Source organism: Anas platyrhynchos, chromosome Z (assembly GCF_047663525.1).
Source record: "Anas platyrhynchos isolate ZD024472 breed Pekin duck chromosome Z, IASCAAS_PekinDuck_T2T, whole genome shotgun sequence".
Taxonomy (NCBI): Eukaryota; Metazoa; Chordata; class Aves; order Anseriformes; family Anatidae; genus Anas; species Anas platyrhynchos.
In genome coordinates, this window is record NC_092621.1 from 66,640,135 (window position 1) to 66,655,123 (window position 14,989).

At 34.3% G+C, this 14,989-nt stretch overlaps 1 protein-coding gene across 6 annotated transcripts in view; it reads right to left on the reverse strand.

The window, feature by feature from the left end:
- Positions 1-402: 402 nt before the first annotated feature.
- PRR16 (proline rich 16) overlaps positions 403-14,989 on the reverse strand; it is a 161,356-nt gene continuing 146,769 nt past the window's right edge. For 5 of the 6 annotated variants that reach the window (XM_027446353.3, XM_072031149.1, XM_072031152.1 and 2 more), the window contains one exon: positions 403-3,279. The gene's annotated coding sequence lies outside the window, so the exon portion shown is untranslated. Of the gene's footprint in view, positions 3,280-12,464 lie in introns of those variants that run through there. The other variant, XM_072031153.1, reaches the window with a different exon arrangement.

The following is a 14,989-nucleotide window of genomic DNA, read 5'->3' on the forward strand; positions in this document are numbered from 1 at the left end:
CTTCTAAAACGTCAAGGAATCTAGGTTTACCTCAGCCCCACTGCTGCCAAAATAAGACAGAATATGTGTATTCTCATGTGCATGTGTATATGCACTGAAATTTGCTGTCCAGCAGGAAACCCCCAGTTAACTTGGAGTTGTAAACTACAGCATGTGATTGATGAAAACCATGATTTGCAGTGTCCTCTGACAACTATATATGCTTCAGTCCACATCTCATATGTTTATCATTTTTGCATTGCACACATAGTGTAAAACCTGTCTGAGGTTACTATTTTTCATCTGTTGCTTTTTTCTGAAGAAAATTTTACACTGTTTCGGGTGATGTATGTAATAACATTTTCACACAGGAGCTGATCTAGAACTTAGCACAGCAGAAAAGTATTAGCAAGTAGTAATTAATTATTTCATGAGACTTTTATTGGGCTATTTTCAAATATAGATGAATGCATTCTGTTCACAAAAAAATAAAATAAAATAAAAAAGAGATTTTCCAAATGTTATTAGATGATAATGAAAGTGCTCAAATTATCATTCTGAAATTTTCTTACTATTTTGATAACGTCCCTTCATTAAACAACTCTGAATATTAGTCTGAAGGAGTAAGATCCCCAGTTTTAAAACACAGGCTATCCAAAGAGTGTACATAATGAAACCCATGCAAGCTGTGTGTCCAAATACATGACTCTGATGACAAAGAAGTAAAGTCATATTTAAATGCTTTTAAGTAAACTGTAAGATAAAATATGTGGGAAAAACAAACAAACAAATAAAAAACACCAATCATCATTCTTTAGCAGATACAAAGGTTTCATTTATCAACTGCACCAGTGGAAATTGACCTCTAGCTTTCCGTGAAAAAGAGAGTCAAACCATGAGATGATTCCGAGTTTTGCCCAGTAAGGGAGACTAATATTCTCTTAATTAATTCATTTGATTAATTCACAAAAAACTGTAAATCTATTTATGGCTTCAGAGTCACAAGCAAAGACAGCACTCAAGTCTTTTTCCAAAATATACAACATGAGCATCTCCTGCAATAACAGGACTTGGGGCACTTACTTCAGCAGAGCTGGCATTCATCAGCAGGTAGGGATGCGCATGCGTGCACACACACAAACACACGCATACACTTGTTAGTACACTAGAGCAGAGCAATACATTTTTAAAACATCTGCCTATTACAAGGTTAACCCACAGGTGAAAAATGGCTTGGATTTTCCATTTGTTGTTGTTTTTGAAAGAACATTTTTCTCTTAGTGAGCACTTAATAGGTTTCAAAGAGCAATGGAATTAAAGAAAAAACAACAATAACAACAACAAAAAACCTCTTCAGCTTTATAAATCAGATACACAAGACTTGATTTAAGATGAATGCTTTAAGTGAATAAGGAATCACATGTTTTACTTTTCTCTTAAAATTACACACAGGCTAATGGACTAAGGAAAAAGGAAAATATTTTTATTCAAAAGAGTGCTAGCATTGAAATTTTCAATAACTTGATAACAAATCACTGCAGTAGATGAATAAAAATAACTGTTCTTAACTGTAAACTGTAGACTGTTCTAAGGAACAACCTCTTATCCTATAACTTCTCAATTTTTTTTGTGATCAAATGGTATCATCTTCATGGCCTTTTCAGTATACTAAAACATACAAACAAACAAATAAAAAGAATCAACAACAAAAATAGTTTTTGAATAATATGAGAAACTTGATAAAAGATTTCTGTGTAATTTGGGAAACTACTATTATTAGACTACATTCCTTTCATTTAAACATCCAAATTTTACTTGCTAAAACTTACTGATAATAAAAAAATCTATCCCATTATATATTTAGATTTCTTCATGTGGATATTAAAATAAACTATGTTCTGAAATTAAGAGTTAAAATACCTCCTCTTGTTTACCATACATATTTGCCGGTATAAATATACTTCATCATTTTACAAATTACAATATTTATATTAAAGCTTTTGGTCAGCAAATCATTACAGCTTAACATGAATGAATGATTTCTGTGTTTTGGTTCTGTCTTTAAATCATATTTTGGAGATAATGAAAATCAGCCAAAATAAGTGACTGCAAATAATATAAACAAGACATTTATTTAGAAAAATAAACTGAGAATGTTGCTTGTCTGTTCAATTTCTCCATGAAGTATAGACAAATGGTTAGAAAAAAATTATGTCAAATACATATTACAAATGACTTCTTTTCTCTAACAGTAACTGGGACTATAATGTCAGTGTTCAACAGGAGCGGTTTGGATGTATACTTCAATAGATTAAATTTCTTGGCTGCTAATATGATAAAAAATGGATGGTATTAAAAAAGATTATATCCCCTTTTTAAACACACCTTATAATGTTGATGTTTTTTCATATATATACATATATATATATATGTATGTATATGTATGTATTTATTTAAACCTAAGAAAGGACCATAGTCCTTTCAGTGAAGAGATCCCCATAGTGAAAGCGCGCACAAATGTTTTTCTTCAGTTCTAACTTTTATATTCCTTTTGAAGCCCCAGCAAAATATAGCTTGTTGTGGTCAAAAATCTCCTGGGGCTGTCTGTGCAAACAGTGGCACACGTCATTACCCTGAATGGAAGTGACAGTGCAAATACTAGAAGTGCATTGAGATGCAATCTCTAACAGCTGAACTTCTTCAAAGTTGGATGGAGGACAGGAGACAGCATCCTTTTAAGCAATTTAACATCACTGATGCCCTGTTCCTGTATGGCTTTGAATATGTACAAGGGATGACAGAGATCTTCTTTCCCCATAGACAGTAACATTCCTCTGTTGCAGTAAATGCATTCATATCCTGCTATCACCTAAGTGCTTCATTTCTCCTTTTGGCTACATACTGAAATATTTTTGGATGCTGGCTTGACCCATGAAAAACTCATCGTTTGTTACTCTGGTTGCTCAGCACAGAACTCAAGTGTCAGGCTTGGAGAGCAGTTTCTGAAATGGGGCAAGATGTTTAGTCCTCTTTATTCTTCTTTCCCAGTAACTGGAAGTTAAGGCTGTGGCTTTTGCCAGGACTCAGCTTGCAGCCCTCTGATCTGAGACAGTTGACTCAATACAGATTACACTCATGATTCATTGTGCTCTGACTTGAAGGGCTTTCCCATGCTCCATGGAAGGTCAGGTTCCTGATTACTTTTCAGATCTGGTGTGCAAGAAGTCACAATGATGAATTTGATATGCAAGAAATTAACTGACGTGCCTCCAGATAGATATTCCTTCAAGCCTGAAGGTGCTGTGAAAAAGAAAAGAAGACAAGGATGAAGTTATAAAAATGTTACATTAAATTGATAAAGTTAGTAGTAAACAAAGCAGAAGTTTGAACAATCTTTCCATTCTTCATGTAAACAAGAGTTGAAAGAATTTTGATATTCCGAACCTTGAGTTTTTATAGTTGTACTTTATTACTGATACATGCTTTAGTTCTCTGCCAGGGCAAATGGGTTTAAGTTCACTGGTATCTTTGAAATCACATTAGATTATGCCACTTGAGAAACTGATCATTACTGTCCGAGGTCCTGGGTTATATACAGGTCTTAAAGTGACGAGTTTTAAGGTGCTAATCTCCCTAAAACACCAACTCAGTTTAACAATATACGTAAAATGAAATGAACTCAAGATTTTAATAAGCAAAGAGCAAAATATTATGTATTTGAGGAACTTCTAGAATTGAAGCTTAATTGAACCTGAGAATATGGATTATAGTCCCTGTTCTAAAATTAAATAGGAAGCACATCTCAACAGGAGCTTCTTAACCTGACAGACAAGTTTCCTAATCACTAAAATACTATGCAGTATTTTGTATTGGACCTTAAATGTTTCCTTTTGTGACACAGTTGTAATTTGCATAAAATTACATTATTTGCACTAAAATAGTCCTCGAGGCAGTATTAGAGAATAATGCTCCAACTCAGTGCTGAGATTCCCTGTCTTATATTGTTTACTTACTTTATTTATTAGACAAGATAAAGCAGCATGTGAAAATGAGGCCACGGAATACTTACCTTCTGGTAGCTAGGGCATTAGCTTGGGTTACCATTATAAACTAACATTTCCTGAAAAAGAGAATAAGAACTTCCTCCTCCAGTGTTGGTAATTTACAGCTAGAGCTGCCCTACTGCAAGAAGGGAAATTACTTCTTTGCCATTAGTCTTATAAATCTAGCCCTTCATTAACATTTCCTCTTCTTCATAATGACTGGACAGTTTCCTTTGATCAGCATGGGAGAAAAAAAAAAAAAAAAAGAGAGAGAGAGAGAGAGAAAAATGACGAGGAGAGCAGACTCAAGGAGAGGAGACTCGAGAGAAGACTCGAGGAGAGGAGACTCGAGGAGACTCGAGGAGAGAAGACTCGAGGAGAGGAGACTCGAGGAGACTCGAGGAGAGGAGACTCGAGGAGAGGAGACTCGAGGAGAGGAGACTCGAGGAGAGGAGAGGAGAGGAGACTCGAGGAGAGGAGACTCGAGGAGAGGAGAGAGAGGAGAGGAGAGGAGGAGAAGGCGTGTGAAGTTGGTGTGATATGAAACTTTTTTTTTTTTCCCAAAAACTAAAGTAAAATATAATTTGTTCAGAAAAAAAGTTACTTAACTTTAAAGATTGCAACAACTACCCTATTTAGCCCAACAATCTAACAGACATGGTAGAACACATTTGCATTCTGGATACAGGGGTGGAATTTTTTACTAATCAACTATTTTTGGTTTGGCTTACAGAAATCAGAAAGGTGAGTATCCTATATATCTATTAGAAGTGTATTTTTTAACTAGGGACATTCTTCATATCACTGAAAACAAACAAAACATTTTCAGTTGTCATAATTTTTGTCTTCAATTACAACTCGGGAGAACGATTCGTTAAAAAAAAAATATATATATATATATATATGTATATATAAATGATGGTATTGCCCTAGAATTCTGCTTAATGCTCATGGAAAAGGATAGATATTGTACAACAACTTCACAAAAGTAAAAGTAATAATAATCAAAAAAGAAATATATACTGCAAATATTGTAATAAGTTAAACAAATACGTTCAGCAAGGCCGAGTGCTGGATCCTGCACTTGGGGCACAACAACCCCATGCAATGCTGGAGGATGGGGGAAGAGTGTCTGGAAAGCAGAAAAGGATCTGGAGGTATTGCTTGATAGCCAGCTGAATATGAGTCAGCAGTGTATTTAGGTGGCCAAGAAGCATCCTGGCTTGTATCAGATATGGTGTGGCCACCAGGACTATGGAAGTGATTATCCTGTACTCAGCGCTGATGAAGCTACACCTCAAATGCCATACTCAGTTTCGGACCCCTTACTGCAAGATGGACATCAAAGTGCTGGAGCGTGTACAAAGAAGGGCAACGAAGCTGGTGAAGGGTCTAGAAAACATCTTGTGAAGAGCAGCTGAGGGAGCTGGGGTTGTTTAGCTTTGAGAAAAGAAGGAGACCATATTGTACTTTACAATTACCTTAAAAGGATGCTATACAGAGGTGGGGATTGGGTTCTTCTCCCAAGCACCAAGTGATAAGACAAGGGAAAATGGCATCAAGTTGTACCAGGGGAGGTTTAGGTTGGATATTAAATTTCTTCACAGAAAGTGTTGTGTGGCATTGGAATAGGCTACCCAGTGGTTGAGTCACCCTCCCTGTAGATCTTCAAGAAATGTGTAGATATAGGATTTAGAGGCATGGATTAATTGTGGGCTTATCAGCACCAGGTTAAAGGCTGGACTAGATGATCTTAGAGATCTCTTCCAACCTGAATGATTCTATGTTTCTATCTATAAATAGTGTTTATTCTCTGTCAGTAAACAGTTGTTCCTCAAATTTATTCTGAATGCAGAATATTTAAAAATACAATGTTGAATACTTACCCTCATGAAAAGCAATATATTATTTTTATTTTTCTCTGGCTTAAATATATGTTCATATGAACATATCCTGTATCATGACTACAAAACCAGTAAATAGTGTAGCAGCTACACTTGGATTCCTCTACCATCTCTCTAATTCAATCATCAACCCACACAAAATGATTTATTCCCAGTTGTATGACCATGACATCCACCTTTATTTCATCAATGCTCTGCCAAAGAAAAATCTTCCTTTTGTTTCTTAATGATATCTCTGCCAAAAAGCACAAATTGCATTTCTGTGAAAATGTGATATACCTCTTCACATTAAGTAAATAATTTGTTCAGATTAGAAGGTTAAGATTAAGCTTGCTAAATGATATTCTGTAAGTGGACAATGTGCATTAAAAACAGAAAAAGCAGTCCCTCTTCCCACCCCTCCCAATAATATAATAACACATCAATAGCTACAAATCATTGTCATACAGATGAAGAAGTGAGGAAAATAGGTAAGTCCTTGGAAAAAATATGTTCCAGTTTTTATTTCTGTAGATAGTAGTATTTTGACAGGGAAGATCTACATTCAAATAATGACATTTAATTCATCATTATAAAACCCCTTCAACAGAGCCTGACTTGTCAATATCCTCATAGTGCAAAACTATTGTCCTTGCAAGGGAGCAAGGGTTCAGACAATCTACAGGAGACAGCTTTTTTCACTTACATTCACTCTCCTCCCCTTTCCTTAGTTTTTGTGACATCACTGGATCAGTCTTCCTTCTACAGTATCAGTATTCAGTACCAAAAAAAAAAGAGACCCAAATAAATCGATGTCATTGTTTTCCCCATTCAAAATCACTTTTCTACTCTTCTTAATTATGTTTTACTTCTATGATTTACTTATCACCAAACCATCTCTTTTTGTTTTCTCTCTGTTTGTCACACAGTTTTCTTGAGAACTGAAAGTGGGTCTGGTCTACTCTACCAAGACATAGATTCATAGAATCACATCCTTTCATCCTTCTCCTCATTGTGGCAGTGACCACAGTGCCACTGCACAGAGTGCTATACAAGAGCTGCAGATGGAGAATGCTAAGAAAAAAAGGCTACTAAAAAGATCTACCGTTTCTCCCTAGTTCTATGAGATAGCTATGCATACACTGGTTATGAGTTGCACAATTGTTTAGAGGTTTATCACAAAACAAGAAAATTATAGAAGAGAACATTTATTTAATCTTAGTTAAATAAACAAATTTAGCTTAAAAATACAGAGATAGTCAGGTTCAATTTACAATATTTAAAGAATAATAAATATATGTTTATTTTATAGAGTTATGATAGGAATATATAAAAAAATATATAGAAGGCATTTATCAAATTTTAACTGACAAATTTTAAGTTCAATAGTGACTGCCAATGATCACAGAAAATGACACAGTAAGTGCAACTTCCTATGCTGCATCTACTCCCATTCATTAAGAAGAAGAAAAAAGAAGAGGAATCAGCTTCACATTCAATTGAGAGAGATGTACTTGATTAATACTTATCTATACAAAACCCTAAATCATTTTAAAAGCCTGATAAAAACACCTGAAATAGTAGCCTAATTAAAATATCCGTTATTTGGACCATTTTAGCACAAACAGAATAATTTGGACATATGCTGTTAACTGGAGTAAGTATGCTGGCAGTCAGAGCACCAGCTAATCTATTATTTGTATATAGAGTATGGGAAATATTACTAGTAAAAAAAAATAATGAAAGTCACCTGATAATAAATCCTCCTAAACTTATTGCACATATATTCTAGATGCTATTAAATAGTATCAGTATCTATTTCAGCTACTCAGTTACACCTGAAAGATACAGAAATACTTACATTCAGATATAGACTACTTTATCTATTTTTTTTTTTTCCCTGTGTTTTCTTAGTCCTTTCAAATCAGATGTATTACTGTGAAACTTCTGTCAAATGAAGAAGGAATTATTGAAAGGCAAGGTGATGTTTTGGAGACCTTTCTTTTAGCTGCTAATGTCCAAGAAATGTACACCATTCCTATTTTTTTAGGAATAAATTTAAACCATGGATTTCAGAAGATAAGCATTTTCAGTCAGAAGCCAGAACATTTCACATAAAAGTGACTACAGTAATTCTGTCAAGTGCAAGAACAATGTTTTTACCAAGCATTTTACTTCTCCATCGATGTTTTGGCTACATAAAGCCATATGGAACATACATGTAAACAGCGCAGAATGTTAACAAATCCACCACAATTAGAATTCTTCTATTTTTTTCTCAGAACCTTCAATATACCAATTTCTGTGTGATAGCCTTATCCTGCTGTTTCAGTCTGTAAATATTTTATTTGCCAATGAGAAAACAAGAATTCCCAATTGCTTATTGGAGCTGTTTTTCTTTCTTAAAGATTTGAAGGAGATTGTAAATGGTGTGCAAATTTAAAATATCTAAAAATATATATTTTTAATCTTTTAGTTTACACATCACAGTTTATTTATATTTTGACAGCATGTACTAGTTTCTACAGTAATATTATTCTTATCATCTTGTTAATCTTTCCTAATCTGATTAAGTTAATCATCAAATCCTCTGTTGTTCTACCCCTAGAGCTTTCTCTAAAAGGAGTCCTATATATAGCTCTCTAAATCTACTCCTAAATAGAGGTCTTCAAATTATGTCAGAGCATATGATGAAAATATTTATGAAATGCACTTTTTGAACTGAACGCATACTGCTTAAATAACATGTTTCTAGAAGTCTGTTTCCTATGAACTAAGGACCAAATTGCTGTAGTGTTTTTCTTAAAATGTCCCAAACAGTTCAGATTTGAAAGAAGAAAGTTGTAGGACTTACAACAGGAAATTAATGCTTTTTTCTTGGTACTACGTGTTACCAACACAGCTGAAATCTAGGCAACTAAAGTTACCAGTGTATCTTGACACAGTAGAAGTCAATATTTTACATTAGGAATTATCATTCTTAAAAATATAAAAATGCTGATGCCAAAATGTTAAAAAGAAAGGAGTGGAAAACTGGTAAAACTCCTGATGACGTATTCTGGGAATATTTGGAATAAGTTTTAAATTTCCTCTGACTTTTTTTGTTTTCTGAGATATCTCTGTTCTGCATCTTTGACCATTTGAAACATTTTTATCACATCATTTTTCTTGATATGACCCTTTTTATTTTCATTAAACTTTTTTGGTCACTCATCCTCTTATATGTTGGAAAATTGTGACAATATTTTAAAACATCTCTTATGATATAATTGGTCATGCCACGGGAGAACACATGGCTGGGAAGCCTATTTCTCTTTTCATCAGTTGGATATGTTATGACACATCTTTCATGAGGCAAGTACTCACTAAAGAATGCTGGAAGAGTGGTTTTTCTTCATTTTGGATACATATTTACTAGAAACCAGAACAGCTATCATCTCAAACCATTAGCTTTGGACTATATTTTATCTTGTATTTGACTATCATGCTCAGAAAAAGCAAGAAATTATCCATGGAAAGGAAATCAGCTTCTCTGTGCTAGTACACAATACAAAATCTGAGCTATCTTTCTTTGCAAAGGACAAGGCATGGATCTTGATACCATATTGAGCAAGTAATTAAATAAAAATACTAAGCATGTAGTAGCTTTGTATTTGCAATATTTTGCAAGAGAATTTCAGATCCAATATCTGCTGTTGGAAAGGTTCTGTCAATGCTGGACCTTTTACTTTATGGGTAATATAAATACTTCGCCACCACTGCCCTGCATTCACTGAAGGTATCTTCATGCTCCCTATTTGTTGGCAGACACTCAAAGAGTTGGAAGATCTGATAGGTTAGAAAGTTCCTGCACCCCTAAACACCCCAGCATGCGTCAGGGTTTTTTTCATTCTGTAAAAAATAGTATTTAATATGGTTTACTAAGTCAATTCCTGAAGCTGAATCTATAACAGAAAACAGACACATTTATCACAAATTCTTGTGAACCTACACTCACTGAATAAAAAAAAAAAAAAACAAACAAATCAAACCAAATCAACCAAACAACCAACCAAACAAAAAACTTCGAGTATATGTCATGATTTACACACCAGTGGAAGAAGTCTTTTTTTTCCCTCAGTGAAAAGGAATTTATTCACAGAACAAGTGAAAGCTCACACAGAATAGTTAAATGCTTTAAATGATTTGTACCTGGTATTATTTAATAACTTCAGGGCTTTATGTTTAATTTTCAGAACTTAGATGTGTTTTTTTTTTTTTTGTTTGTTTTGTTTTTGTTTTCTTTTGGTTGGTTAGTTGTTTTGTTTTATTCTATAATTACATGTGTTAAAGTGACACAGGAGGAAATTAGGTGGACACAGAGTCAGATATTTAGAAAATAAAACAATATATTCTTAGATAGGAAGATGATAAGAAAGCAAAAATTACACATGGCTAAACATCAGTAAATTTCCTAGCACTTTCATATTATTTTAACTTTCAGCAACAATGTATGCGAAAGAGATCAGCCTGACATGATATTTACATTGAAGAAAGATGGAAGAACCTCCTTATGGAAAGTGCTACTTATTTTCTGCAGAAGTACAAATTCTATTACAAATTATCCTTTTTTCAACTGGGATAGAGTTCATTTTCTTCATAGTAGCTGGTATCATGTTGTGTTCTGGATTTAGGAGGAAAATAATGTTGGTAACATACCAATGTTTTAGTTGTTACGGAGCAGTGCTTAAACAGAGTAAGAGGCTTTTCAGCTTCTCAGAATACCCGTCGAGGAGGCTGGGGGTGCACAAGAAACTTGGAGGGGATACAACAAAATACAGTGTACAAATGTAACCCTTGATACAGCACTGATTTGTGAAGAGTTACGTACACTATTAGAACACACTTGCTTATAGTTTAGAAAAAGACATACAGAATACAAGCAGCTAAAATTTTTGCAAATATATACAAAGTTTACAAGCTTGCATTTAAGCAGCCAAGGTTTTTTTTTCAGCAGTTTCTTCAAATAACTCTATATAAAGATGATGCTCTTGTGCATCGTCTCTTAAAGCCCACTTATGGTCTGTCTTACTCCCACATATCTACCACTCCAACTGTAACAAACCATATGTGACTAATGTTTAAGAAGCAGAAATATCAGAGACAATCACAATTAATGTTTTCCTTAGGTGTTCAAAATGATGTCTTTGAATTTATTTTGAGTTGGAGTTTTATTTTTTATGTTGGTGTGACAAAACATCACATCTGAAAGAAAACAGAAAATGGGACTTTTCTTGGAAAAAAATGAAGATCAACAGTTCAGCTTCTTGTTCTGCAGGTCCGCCACAGATCACCTTAATTCCATAGTCTGTTTAACCATTTTGAGCTGAATTCCCAGAAGTCTAGACTTGGATGAAACAATATTTTTTTATAAATTTAGTGATAACGTGTTTCTCCTCATCCACCTCTTACGATTTACAATTTTATATACAACTGGATAGGACAGTCAAACATAAGCTCAGCAGAAAGGCTGAGCTTAGCCTTTAAGAAACTTTATTTCTCTCAATCATTAACACAGATATACTTATCAATACATGTAAAAAAAAATATAGTAAGGAATTACTTCAGGTACATGTACATAGGTAGCAGAATACAATGAGTTCCAACAGGAAAATGGGATGATTTCACAGGCAACAGACTACCCCAGTTTCAGATCTCTTTTCTTGTAACAGGAAAAATTAAAAACCAAAATGCATCTCCACTTTAGATACTTCATAATGTCAATCAAATATACTCAAAGACATGGGTAACAATGAACGTCAGGTCATGTGATTTTTTTTCCAATTTTTTTTTTTTTTTTTTTAAATTCAACAGCACCATTTGTTAATCTCAACAGTTTCGCCAGCAGATTGGCTTGCTGAGTGAGCCGGGTTGGCCACCCCTGATTCAACACAAATATCCATGCTCATCTGGCTTTGGAGTGATTTGCTTAACAAAATAGATACTCTGGTCAATAAAAGAAGCTCAAAATTCGAATGCATACATACCATTAAGCTTTAATGCTTATTCTTTTGAGGAAAAAGTGCAATGTGGATTGTAATTATGTTTGAAATATTTAACCTACTTTGTTCCCACTGAGTTGGCTAAGGTCCTCTCCAAAGTTTTTTTTGTTTGTTTGTTTGTTTGTTTGTTTTTCCAAGTCATAGTTCAAACTAAAAGAGTTTGTAGCAAAATAAGACACAGATGGTCCTCTGTACATCTGAAACATCTCTTCAAGCATTTCCTCCTCTACACATAACAGAAGGCCAAAATCACTGTAAATTTATTTTTCAAGTAGGATGGACTTTCAATCTGTCTTGGTACACAGCAAAGACACTTGGCTTTGCTTTCTGGAATTGATGCAGCCAAAAATGGTTTGCTCTTCCTGAGGCAGTCAAAATTATTAGAAGTAATTAATGATAAATACGGATTCCCAAATCTTGTTAAGTCTATGCTTACAAAAAAAAAAAAAAAAAAAAAAAAAAAAAAAAAAATTATAAGAATAAATTTCAGATTTGTTTAATTTACTGTATTTAGTAGCTTTTTTTTTTTTTTTTTTTTTTTAATCCTATCTTATGGTCTCTTAACATTCACTTTCTATATTTGAAACTAAGTAAATTCTCACTTGTATAATCCCCCACACAAATGGCCTAACACAAAACTGTTTGCTGCCATTACCTTACATGGGAAGGTGATCTTTTAAGAGTCACTGGAAATTATTGTTCTGACACTTCTGCAAATGCTCTGAGAGGTGTCTGTGTGTCCCCAACAATTTTCAGTGTCCCTCTTTCAATATAATGAAGAGGTAAGAATCAGCAGTAATATAAGAAATAAAACTGAAAAAGATGTGATGTGAGACACCCAGAAGCTCTGTTGGTCACCTGTGGCAGAGCCCAGATGATCCTGGAGGACACTGTCTATCTTATCTATCAGAAAGGAAAAGAAAAATCACTGAAAAGTTGATGCTTTTTGACTTCTCAGATTTATACTCTTTTCCTGCATTCATTCCTTCATTTTAATACTAAAATTTCAGAAAAAAATAGAAATAAGTATTAGTTTAGAGAGTACAATCCATCTAAGGCAATGACCAGCAGTTCAAAAGATAATCTCACTTACATTGTGTTAGCTTTCACAAGAAACAGAATTACCCAACATATATGACATTTTTGTATTAAACATGACAATGGAACAAATTAAATGTCTTTGGCGAAAAACAGCAATTGAGTCACTACACCAAAACTAGACAAAGGAATTTACACAGTGGGTTTTCAGCTGCCCTGACAGTGTGGTAAGCCATACAGAAAGGAAAAATAAATAAATAAATAAATAAATGCAGTAACAAACAAACAAACAAAAAGTAAATTCAGTGATGAGATTATTGTTGTTGTTTTTTTTTTTAAATTAACCCTCATTAACCCTCTGGAAGTCTTTTGTAGAGAACAGACATGATTTTAGACATAAGTGAGCCTGGTGAAGACAACATGTACTCTCTGTTAAGCACTGTGTAACAAAGCAATGCATACAGGAGCAAAAAGAGGAAGTATAAACACTTGAATCCATAATTTGGATTGCAAATTCAGATAGTTGAAAATCAGCTCTACTCCAGTCACAATGTACCCTGTTTTATTTCTTTTCTGGAGCAAAGAATTCTGCTTTGGATTAATGGAGAGGTGAAGTACTTCATTCAGAATTCTTACTAATGAAAATAATACTGAAAAATAAAATGTATGTTATCTCACTTGCAAACCCAACAGAATATGCTGGAACTTTTGCTATATTAAATTTTCTTCTAAAATCAATGCTGAAAAATATATTCATCCTTAATATCACTTCTATTTTTTAAAGTTTTTTAAAGGCATGTTAACTCTTAATGCCTATAAGAGCCCTAATCAAGAGCAATTCAAAAGCTTTCAAATGAAGAAAACTAGAACAACTTGCTTTTATTTCTAGTATTTATATTTCATAGCCAAAAATGTGTCCTGGGACAATAAACTGGGATAATAAACTGGATCATCTGTATCAGTAATTAGAAGTACTAACTAACCACTTACAAAGAAATACTAAACTTACAAAGTACATTCTCTAGATCAGAAACAAGGCATTGATACAACATTAAGAGTAAAGGTTCACCTTTGTAAACTGTTTCATAATTATTTCACAATTAGAAAACAAGGCTGCAGAAAAACTGGAAGAAATATAAAAAGCTCCTAATAGTGTGGGTATATAAATTGTAGAAGTAATCACAAATGAAAATTAGTGTGACTGAAAGTTCATTGCTGATGTAACAAAATCTTCATGTGCCATGTCAAACCTGCAAGGTATGTAATGGACAAATGACAAGGTGACAGCTCACTTCAGAAGAGGTTTTTTATACAATGCCAGAATCCATTTTGAGTGAAGTCTTCCACTCCTCCCACCAACACAGCCTGTGCACTGAATGGTAAATTGCTAGCTGCATCCTCCTGAAATCTTCTATTAAATGGCTTAATATAAATGAGAACTTATTTTTCTCTGAGAACCAGATCCAAGATTATTTTAAAGAACATTTAAATATATTCCAGAAGAGAGCAAGAGGAAAGACACTCAGTTACTGTAATGAGCAGCAGGTAAACGAGTCATCACATACACTTAGGAGTATAGCTTTCCTTTGATGGATGGGGTGGCAAGAGGGAGGAAGTTGGAAAGATTCAGAAGACTTCAACCCTTTGTAGGCAGGGAAAAAACAGCTTCTGGTGAGGGTGCCAAGCAGTGAGGACAACATTTGGTCAGGTTTTTGCTGGATGAGGTTCTGGTGAGGTGTTCAAGACCTAGCACAAAGAATGACCTGGCTTGTGGACATATTTGCAGAAGCAGCAGCTAAGTGCCTAGGGGAGCTCCAACATGGAAGTCTGGGCAAGCAAGAGGCTTTGGATGTGATGTCCCAAAAAGAGTGTCCATGGCAGAGCAGTCATAGTTGTCAGACTGAAGAGGATATGCACTTTGTAGAGGCTGTATAGGAGGAGTGCACTCCACCCTCCAGGATGCAGCAGATGAAATAAGAATACTTTCTTCTCAGTGCAGCACCTA